General features: G+C 36.9%; 1 protein-coding gene across 1 annotated transcript in view; it reads right to left on the bottom strand.

Annotated features, from left to right (window-relative positions):
* Nucleotides 1-10,701, bottom strand: part of TULP4 (tubby like protein 4) — a 148,658-nt gene extending 137,957 nt beyond the window's left edge. Inside the window, exon 1 of the mRNA XM_026844548.1 lies at nt 10,601-10,701. The gene's annotated coding sequence lies outside the window, so the exon portion shown is untranslated. The remainder of the gene's footprint in view (nt 1-10,600) is intronic.
* Between the last annotated feature and the right edge of the window lie 352 nt (nt 10,702-11,053).

Raw genomic sequence — 11,053 nt, forward strand, 5'->3', positions numbered from 1 at the left:
ACACTATATGTATGTTGGATACATTTTTTTAAAGTGTAAGATCTTTTCCCCTACATAGTTGTCTTATATGAAAAATAAGGGAAATATTTGTATTATTTCTAGAACTATTATAAATACGCCACTCTCAATGCTTGCTACTACACCATCAGAATAAATGGGAGTTAAATTTAAAAAAAATACAGTTAGGAAGAACAAGAGACAATTTTTAAAATGCCTTCAGGAAAAATATTCTCAAGAAAAAAAACAAGGGTCCTTAAGCAAACTGTTAGAAGCCATTAACTGTGAGTTGCCAAATTTATACACATTCTCCAAAAGGCCTGAAAACATGAAATACCGTAAATTGTTAAAAACACTGCCTATGGAGGAAGCAAGTAAACAGTTATGCTGTTCACAGGGAAAATAAGTTAGAAAAGATAAAAGCATTGCAGGACAGACTCAGCCCCAAAACTAAGGTTATTTGAGCTAAACAGAACCTACCAAAACATGCAAGAAAATACCTAACATAGGTGTGGGCTTTGGTTTGGTTTTTTAAACACTTTCTTTAGCAACTATATACTTATATCCACTTGTGAAAGAACCACTGCAAGTCCCTTTAATCAGTCACTGATCAAACATGCTCATGGGAAATTTCCAAGTCAAATAATGCTAGATCTGTTATGTTTATATGGCAAGGAAGCAAATCAGAAAAATAACTGAAGACTAGACTTCACAATACAAAGCATTCACTTGCAAGACAAACAGAAGATATTTCTGCTCCCACAACTCTGATCACTTCTTTCTCAACCCTTAGCATGGCACATCATGCCCCTCACATAAAACAGGATGATCATTCAAGCTGCTCTGAACTACATCAGAGACATGATCCAAACAAAAATTTCGGAAATGAAGATTCACAACAACTTAACTAATATAAATCTGGTTTGGCAGATTCAGCCACACTCTCAGCTTCCCCTGTGGCAAGTCATACCACTCTAGCCTCTCCCAACACAAGATCCAGCCCTCTTCCAATCATGCAGTTCAGGAAGCTGATCCTGTCAAAAACCTACCCTCCAAACACAGCCATCCATTTTAAGAGAGCTTCCCCTAGTGAACTCACCACGGACATGCACCAGCACTATTGCCAATGTAAGAAAGGGTGTGGGAGGTATGGTACCACAGCAGCTTAGATTTCAATCAGTTTGAACTGTGCTCAAAAACTTGTTCTTTTTTTGTTTTAAATTAAATCAGTCCCCAACACAGTCCCAGCATGGTCCCACATTAAGCTGAACTGGCAAAATAGAGAAGGTGGAGCTGTATAGAACAAGTGAGAAACAGAAAGGAGGAATATTTGAAACTAGTACTGCTACTACAAGGCTTCTAACAGTAAGTCTTGGGCACAGAATATTTCTGAACTCAAGGGTTTGTCCTCAGAAGGGAGGGAAGCAATGTTTATCTCTTGAGGATGAATTTAAGATGGCTACTACAATGTCCTGGAGCCAAGGCTACCCATCAACCATGAAAATACGGTTCATTTTTAAACTGAAGCAGGCTGAAATACTTCAGACCGATGTTGAAAGACCTGTTTCAGAAAAGAAAAATAGACAAATAACACGTATTAGCCTTTTAAACAAATCACAGATTTACACCACTGAAACATGCTTTCAAAAATCTTTAGAGATTAAAAGAAATGTGAAGTCTGACCTGAAAATTCCCTTCACTTACAAGTGTCAATCTTCTCTCTCAAGAAAGGGCTGCAACCCTCGCAGCACAGAGAACACTTATACAATGTATAATTCAAGGGACATTTACTTAAAAAGTAGTAAGAACTGTCTCTCATTAATGACATTCAAAGAGGGGCCCCAGCTCTCACCAACTCTTTTCCATTGAACTGACTACTGCACTGACCTTGCCTGTAATTACAGAGCAATTTATTTCCCGTAGGGAACCTACTGCAGCCTGCAAACATCCCTCGAGCCTGCAGCAGTTCCAGCTAGTTCCTAATTATCTTCAATATCTGCCCACAGGCTTTGTGAATACTTTCTTATGAACATACACTGAAGTTTTGATATCCTCCTCCAAAATCCCAATGCACCTTTGTATGTGACACATGCACTGCAACACAAGAAACAAAAAATTAAAAAAGGAGGGGGAGATAAAGGGAGAAAATAACAGAAGTCACCAGTTTCTAAAATTCAGGAAAGCCTCATAAACCAGACTTATTTCTGCTGGACAGCAAGACATATTTCAGTCAGGAATCTGATAATTGCTGCAAAGCACTTTGAGTACGGTCTGTTGCAGCACAGGACGCTGTATCAGTCTGCGAGGAGGGAGAAGCTGGTGATGCCTGCAAGCTGCATCACAGGTGTGGATTGCGGGTATGAGCTTCTCACCGCACAGCCCTTGGCTCACTCCAGGCTGCTCAGCTAGAGTTGTGAAGCAAGGCACTTCTCACACAAGAGACCTTCAATGGGTTGGATATATTTTTTACTTTATTTATTTTATACAAAAAGAATTGCCGTTTTCAAATAACTCTAGTTTCTCAGTCTTTGGCTTTGGGACACAGAATTTAACTCTAGTCCTGACTGTCCCTCAAATGTGCCATAACTGAAGATTTCAGTCTGTATCAGAGAACTTGCACTCACCTCACAACCACTGCTTAGAAGTCTAGATGTAGAGAATGGATACTCCTGCCCTCCCAATAAAGAGATAGAAAGCTAAGGAACAAGCTTCATCTCCTCATCATACCTCTCCCCTTTTGTTTCAGGTTCCATGTTTTTTCCTCAGGATTCTGGAAGGTTGTGCCAAGGTCTCTGGATTAAGAGAGCCACATAGTATCATGAAGACAGACTCCCTCAAAGAGTGGTTGCTTTAGAGGCAACCTTGACAAGCAAGAGTCACTGAAGAGGCCTTCGTAAAAGCCAGGAGTTTTAAATGAATGCCTTCAGCAAAGCAAAGACTTCTGTACAGAAGTGAGTTATTTCACTACCAAGACTCAGAGGGCATGAGATTAGCTGCGTACATAGGTGCCAGTTAGGTGACAAGCTGCTCTCTCTGCATTAATATGCCAAGAGTTGACTGGCCACTGTACAGACAGAAGCAAGGAGGCCAACAAGATGCAGGTGTCCTCTATGCACAGTCACATTCTGGTGGGTAAACTGAAGGTAGGAAGGCACATCTGCACTTAAGTAAGTTAGCACAGCAGTCGTGTGTCCCTGCCATTTTACTCTGTAGAGCTCTTCACAACTATGATTCTCTTTTCACCCTGACCAGATGCTCCTCCTAGACATATGAAAGATTCAGGTAGATAAAATACAAAATAAGAAACAGCAGTATGCTGTAGTGGCAGACATCTCTTATTATTATTCTTGCATGACTGTGACACTACAACCTTTCTAGCAAGAAGTCCATAATTGGTAAAAATTGCTGATTACAGAGGTATTCAGTGGAAGGACAGCGAGCAAGGACTGTGACTTCTGTTTTTTTAAATATGATACAAAACTATGTGTTAAAATGATCACAGATGAAAATAAATTAAAAGCAAAAGACTTTCAGAAACTCTAGAAAAAGAGCAATGAGTTATTTTAAGTAGGAATTCTAAACATTTCACTTTAATGCTGCCAATGTAAAAAAAGAAACTACTCAAATTTTATCAAATTCATTTCTATCATTAACTAAAAATTTAGTTGAGAAGCCAATTCTTCCCGTTCAGCTTTGTCTATCTCCTATTAAATGGTATAATTTTAAATATAAAATTTATTCATTTTATATTGTATTATCTATTTCTTAACATGGTAACATCCCAAGATAGTCAGACTTTGTGTAATTCATTTAACTCTGTACAACTACCAGGTAGTGCTTGGTTCTAACTATAATCTCTATGAAGTTATGCAAATGGTCTTCTATTGAACAATCAGGTTTCACCAAAGGAGTAAACCCCATAAATTTACAACATTTGGTTTTTTAAGTAATATTCTCACTACTTCCTAGCTAGTCCTCTAAGTAATTTTTTTTTTTTTTTTTTTTTTTTTTCTTTTCTCCCAGGGAGTTACATAAATGGAGTAACTGTCAAACTTCTTGGACCAAATTATTGCTCTTCCTCAACACAAAACTCTCAATGCTTTTCAGCATCTTCACCTAACCTATGCTTACAAGATATTTTTTTGGTTAAAAAAAAAAAATACACAAAGCATGAAAATCAAAAGGAAAGATTCATCACCACAGTTAAATCTTTATCTTTTAAATAAATATTCACACAGAGCTAATGTACACATACACACAAAGCTAAAGTTATCCACGACTAAAAAGGAAAAAATAAAATCACTGGCATTCTTTGTCTGGATTTTCCCTTTGCCAAGTTTCACCTTACTGTCTTTCCCAAGGAGCACAAGGATCTTCAGATGAAGATGGTAAACTTTTCAAACAGAGAGAGAAAAGACTGACTTGGCCGAATAGTGTTGGCTTCGTACATTTTCTACTTCATTTTGAGAACTTGGATTTGGGGAAGCACTATCATTGCATTTAGTAGATAATGTGCTACTTAGCAGGCTGCTTCTGCTAAAACTGACAAATATAGGTCATACTCCTGCACTCATGCAAAGGTTGCCTTTTTTTTTTTTTTTAAACATGACTGTAAATTCCTCAGGATTCCATCATGTTTGCAGACTCTAGCCAAAAGTAACAATAAGATATAAGCAATCTGAGATCATTTAATGAATAATATAATTTTGACCTAAAATTCTACATCATCGCTTTTTTCCTTCTATGCCTAGAATTACTCTATAGTTACACACATTTTAATACAATAATTTTTTATTACATAAGTACCTCACGAAGTACCACCACAGCTGTATAAAAGCCTAATATTTAGTATATTAAATGGTATTTCTGTATGTCTATGTTAAGGGGTGAAAAGGAACAATCAGAAAAAAAACGCATTGTTAATACATAATCTACCCTGATTGTTCCCTCTTAAAACTCAACATCTGTAGTGAAGGTTCCTCTACTGTATTGAAAAAGTCTCCTTGAAAACCACTCAAGGAAAATTCTGCTTTTTCTGGTAAGCAGCTTGGCAAGGTACCATCATAATCTTGCAGTGTCAGTGGTCCCCTTGAGCTTACAAAGTCTATTAAAACAAATTACATTAAAACATCTTTTTCAGGATTTCAATTCTATAGCTTAAGAGGATCAGTATATTCAGTTTCTTTTGAGATTCAAGGAACATAAGACAGTACACTACTTCAGTATCTAATGCTGTCATGACACCTCAATACTTTTTCTATTAACTGTGCATTATGCACAGACCACAGAATAACAGGAGGTTACTAGGAGAAAACTACATGCTTTCTTGTTATCTATACTAGCTAGATTGCAGTGAAATCAACACTTCAGCATCTGCTTGAAACAGCCGCTATTAAATTTGATCTGTAGTAGATGAATGGAAAAACAAACATTACTTAGACAAAAAGGTAAAACATACAGTATTTCATAAAGCTGAACAAAGCTTCTGAAATTCAGTAACTCAAGAATGACATTTTAAGAAAATTCTACCCCAGTAACTAAAATTATACATTACTTTTCACTTACTGTTCTACTGAATGACAGCATGAAACAAACACAGCTGATGAACAAACAGAAATTACAATATCAGAATACAAAAATTCTCTTCCTATTAAAAGAACGAAAAACCTAAATTAAATACAGGAAAAATCTAGTTACTTAGTAATTTTAAAACCCTGAACAATATGTGATACAGATGCTGACTTCACCAGACTGTCAACCTACCAACTCTGTACTGGTCTGGTTGATTAAAATGATGCAAGATATAAAATTAAAAAAAAAGAAAAAAAAAAAAAAAAGAAAAATCTGTTATACTTCATTATATAATCCAAAGATTATATGTTTGCCTGAAATCAGCCTATCTTTCTAAAAAGACAGAACCCAAGACATTGCATGTAAATAACCTGTCTTGCTTATAACTGTAGACTATCACAACCCTATTAATGTCGCTGCTGTTTCTCCTTGTGTTCATATTGTAATGGATTTCTCTCGTACAAGGGGCTGTGTAATGCTTGTGTCAGTAGTCAGAGTAGAATATAGAAAGGCTGCCAGGATTATCAGGGAGAAGGAGGATGAGTAACCAACACATAATGTTCCCAGGATGAGCATTTCAGTGCATTAATAAAACTGCAAAGCCATGAGAGCATAAGAAAATGGCATACAATGTTCCAAACATGTTAAATATAACTTCAAATAACTGTAACATGGTCAGGGAATGGATAAACGTTCCACAATAATCCTGAAAAAAGCAAACCCCCAAAGATGATTATCATACAGAAACAAATAATTTTACAAATTAATGCACCTGACAGATTTGTAGTGTGTCAGTTATATCTTCCAAATATTCCCCACTGTGTCACTCCTACAGTAATCCATCCAAGAAATTTATCACTAGGAATGAGAGTAAACAACATTTTACTGATGGATTACCACAAAAAAACGTTAAAAAAAAATATTCCATCCTTACCTGTCCATCCCCACTGGACACAAAGTCCTTGAGCAAGTAAATCCCAAATGATCCCACACATAGCAGGCCCCTTAAATGCCATGTAACAAAACCAAATTTTCTTCCCCTTGCTCTCAAGAATGCTCAAAGTACAGAATTAGGTTTAGGAGCTCTCTAAAACTTCTTTCCTGTTTCCATCCACACAGAGAAAGATATTCTACCCTCAGTATTCCAAGACAGGTATGAACTGTCTGCAGTGCCTATCCAGCCCATTTAATTGCCTTGCATATATTAAAATTTTTGTTATTTCTACTGGGTATCAAGTAGGTAGGAGACAGTATTAACAAGATTCATGGACTTTTTCCCCCCTTTAAGGGCAAAATATCACTAAAATTATACCATACCCAATCCATCAGATTTCTTTTTAGCTGCTTGACTACAATTAGCATCTGAAGCAAAGTACTTTCTGAAGTCTTGTAACTGATGTAAGCAAAAAAGGCTGGAGAGCTAATTCCATCAACTCATATGTTGATTAAATCTTGAGAAGCTAAACCTCACATCCAAAAAAATAAATTGATACTTCAGTTGACTGGAACCAGTAACATAGCTTTTGATAAATGTAACTCTCAAACTTTAGTTTGCACTTTTATGTTTACAAATTTTCATTTCAGATGAAGAAATCCATTTCAGAGAGCAGTATGACAGCAAAATAAAGCAAGACACTGCTAGATTCTAGACAGACATACTAGAGCAACGTAGAACTGCTCTAGTATGCAGGCATCTCACTACAGACAGTATCTTCTGCTGGGCTGTCAGTCTCCCACTGGGATGGGGAGCACATACACAGGGATGTTCTACAATAAAACAGTGTTTGTTTCTTATATAGAGCCTTATAGGTATCACAGGATTATTCCTCTCAATGCTTCAATATTTAATTCATCAAAATTTTTAAGCAGAGCATAGCAAAGCACTTGAAGTTTCATAACATTCCACCATGTAAGGTGTTCTGTGATTCTTGGAGCTGCCGCTCTCCTTGCAAGAGCCAAAAGCCAAAGTACAAAGCAACTGCTATGAGTTGATAGCAAATGGCCTTTACTGCTGCTTCTCAGAACTGTACCCAGATCAGCTCTAACAGACAAGAAGCAAACCGAAGCCTATCGTCTGAAAGGCCACATGCAGCTGCAAGGAAAATCAGGATACACGCAGGTCATCCGCTCTGTTCAACATCTGCTACTGGTTTACTTTCTATGAAGCAGAACTACAAATAGCTGACACCTTATCAATTTTCAAAAGAAACTTCTATAATTACATTGGTATGCCCTATAGAAACACTACTAGCTTTCTCATAGCAACCTTCAATGATTCAAACAGCTAGCCCTGCTCTTCCCACAAAACTGTTAATACTAAGAGAGCTTCATCATTCTTCAACAGAAGAGCTGATACATGACTGGAAGAATTACCATTATCAATGGCAATCCAGTGGCTTTATGACAGCTTATCTCTTCAGAAATAAAGTTTTATGGCAAAAGTAGTAGTACATTCAGCATACAGTAAGGCAGGATTGCTTCTATAATATCTTTCTCACCTATGATGCCTTGAATGCACACATTACAAAGTCTTTTTAGCAACCCTGTAAGATAGGTTAAGTATGACTCCTGTTGTAACAGATGAGGAAACAAGCCTGCAAGACAAGAAAACTGTTCAAAGCAGCCTATGCTACAGAAAGATTTCTTTATCACCCCTATGACCCACTCCAGTTTGCCTTCCTAGATCTGGCTGGCCCTTGTCCCTCTGTTCACTGTTGGGTGCCTGACTGACATCTTCTTGGGCGGACTCAGTGTCCTAAAACATCAGAAAATAAATATTTAGAAAGTGAGGAGTATTCTGTGGCCTTAAGGGAGCTGGATCAGCTCTGAAGGTTCAGATGAGTGTTGGAGCTGAAACAAAGGAGCAGGCAGGACCCACAAGACTTAAGTACAGGGAGACCTTTCAGAAACAGAAAGATGTTAGATCAGCTCAGCTTCACCATGGAACTTTCCCACAGGACAGAGCTGCAGCATCCTCCTTAATACTGAAGGGAAAGATGGCATCAAAAGAAGGAAGAGTTCACCATTACTGGCTTCCAGTCTGTGCTACAATCCTACCACCACTAAGCATGGCTCATCTGATGTTTTCCTGTCCATTTCCATCTTGCTTCAAAACTTACCTGTTTTTGGATCCACAGGAAAAGCCATGATTACTATCCTGCTTTTTGGTTTCATATTTGAAAATGTCCATCAACATTTAGTAAAACGCATTGTGTCCAAACACTTCTCCTGCAGTTCACTGCAGATGGACTGCTACCCAAGACAGGTTAATTCAAAATTATTTACAATAACCAAGAATACTCACTATTTCAATCAAGCAAGGAAACTTGATTTAAATATACAATTTTCATTTGATTTTGCATTTCTACTCCTTTTCTGAAAGAAAGCTTGTTACTAGATAGTAACCTTAAATTGATGTTGATTTGCATGTAAACATAGCTCACATCTCATATTTGATATTTTGTTTTTCTGACTTTAATGCTATAAAACATTCACATTTAAGTAATTACATTATTTAAGCATACATTTATTCAGATTGATATTAAAGAATGGGAAATAGTCCTTCTCATTTTCAGGACCAGATGTTCTCCAAACTGCCAGATATAAATACCACTAAATACCAGTATATGCATGTGTAAGACTACAAGTACACAAGGTACTCTGAACTGTTATAAGACCCAGTCTAGAAAAAGAAGTTACCACTGCCAACAGTCAAACCCAATGTCACTGGAGATAGCAAAAAAAAAGAAGTTGCTATTTTTTAAAGAATTATGTTTTAGGATTATCTTCCAAACTCATAACTGTATCATTAGGTTCAAAGGAAACTAGAATTCTATTTACACAAATCCAAGTTTTATAAGATTTAAAGAATGTTACTAATAAATAAAACTACACTAGGTATTTTGGATTCATACGCCTCTATTAATAATATTTTTCATTAAAAATTAATTATTTGTTTTAAGTAAAAGGAAGCATTATCTTTTGATAGTGAACTGAGGTGACTTTCTGGATACTACATCACTACATCAGTAGAAATAACTGATTGCAACATCACATTTCATTTTTATCGCATTTTGTTAGAGGAAAACAATCCTCTTCCATTTCTCTCTTTTTTTTTTAAAAAAAAAGACAAACTACACTGAAATTAAGACACAATTTCCATCTATGCCTACTGAAGAAAATCTGTTGCAAGCTGATCTGCCACTTCAGCAAACTGAACCCAATTATTTACCCAATAATATACCTCATTTCAGTGATCTGATGTACTTTAAAACTTCAGAAAAAAAAAAAAAGTAATATTTATTCGCAAATCTATTTCATTTAAATTTGACAACTCATTCTGAAGGCTAAATTTACTACAATAGACTTAGACAAAAAGTTCCACTTAAAAATAGTTATCTTTCTATATCCATTTTTAGCTACCCTGTAAATGCTCTCTGACATATCATAGTAAAAAAAGACTTCTGGTTATGGTATTGTCAGAAAGGCTCCTCCTCCATTACAGACCCAGGTCTGCACTTCCATCACAACAAAAAAAGGTCCTGAATCTCAGTTTAAAAGCTAACATTGAAGATAAGACCAAACTAAAAAGCCAAATTCTAAAGTAAATTGCATGAGGTACAGGCACACATTCTCTTCTAATCATTCAGCAGCAGACTGGTGATAGTCTAACAGGTACAGCAGGGGAAGACATATCAAACTGTCACAGCCAGACTTTGACACATTTTGTCTGCTAACGCCCTTTAGACATACTAGTTTTTTTTCCTCTTTAAAACTTCAGGAAAAGATAGAGACTTCATACCCCAAATCTCAACATACACAGGGTTTCATATGGATGAATATGGCATCAACAATGAGTGTGTCAGGTTCACAACAGAGGAGCTATACAGAAATTAGTATTTCTACTTCCCCCCCACCCATCCAAAGATATCTGTGTATGCACACATGAGAAGAAAAATTGTAACTGTTATTTGTCAAAACCCTGTAGTGTCATATAGCAGCAGTAGGTCAACCTTTAGAAGACAGCTCCAACCTGACCAGTGACTGATCTGCTTCCTTCCAGCTGAGACATCAGGTTATGACAAACATTATCCTGGTCATGCAGTTAATGATGAAGATGGAGGGAATCCCTCTAAGAGAAAAGCAGAAACACAAGAAGCAAGTTTCCTTCTGGGAAAATTAGGTGAATTAAGGTCACACAGAGAACAAGCAGGTGGTTCACAGGGTAAAAAGAGCACTAGATTAACAAATGGAATTCATGCAGTTTTATTTTGAAGCCATGATGCTAAAGCTCTTGGGCAAAAGGCCCGAATCAGACTTCAGGCATAGTATCAGTTTCCTGGACGGAGTAACAGGCCAACAGCCCGTACATACATACTACACAGCGTCATCTGCCATCTAGTACAAGGAATGTTTAATTAGCTTAGTAGGGATACAGGGTTTGCAGGGAGAGCATGGGAGAGTCTGTGTCCTTCAGTTTAGCAAC

Source organism: Athene cunicularia, assembly GCF_003259725.1.
Source record: "Athene cunicularia isolate RWA chromosome 3 unlocalized genomic scaffold, athCun1 chr3_part1, whole genome shotgun sequence".
Classification (NCBI taxonomy): Eukaryota; Metazoa; Chordata; class Aves; order Strigiformes; family Strigidae; genus Athene; species Athene cunicularia.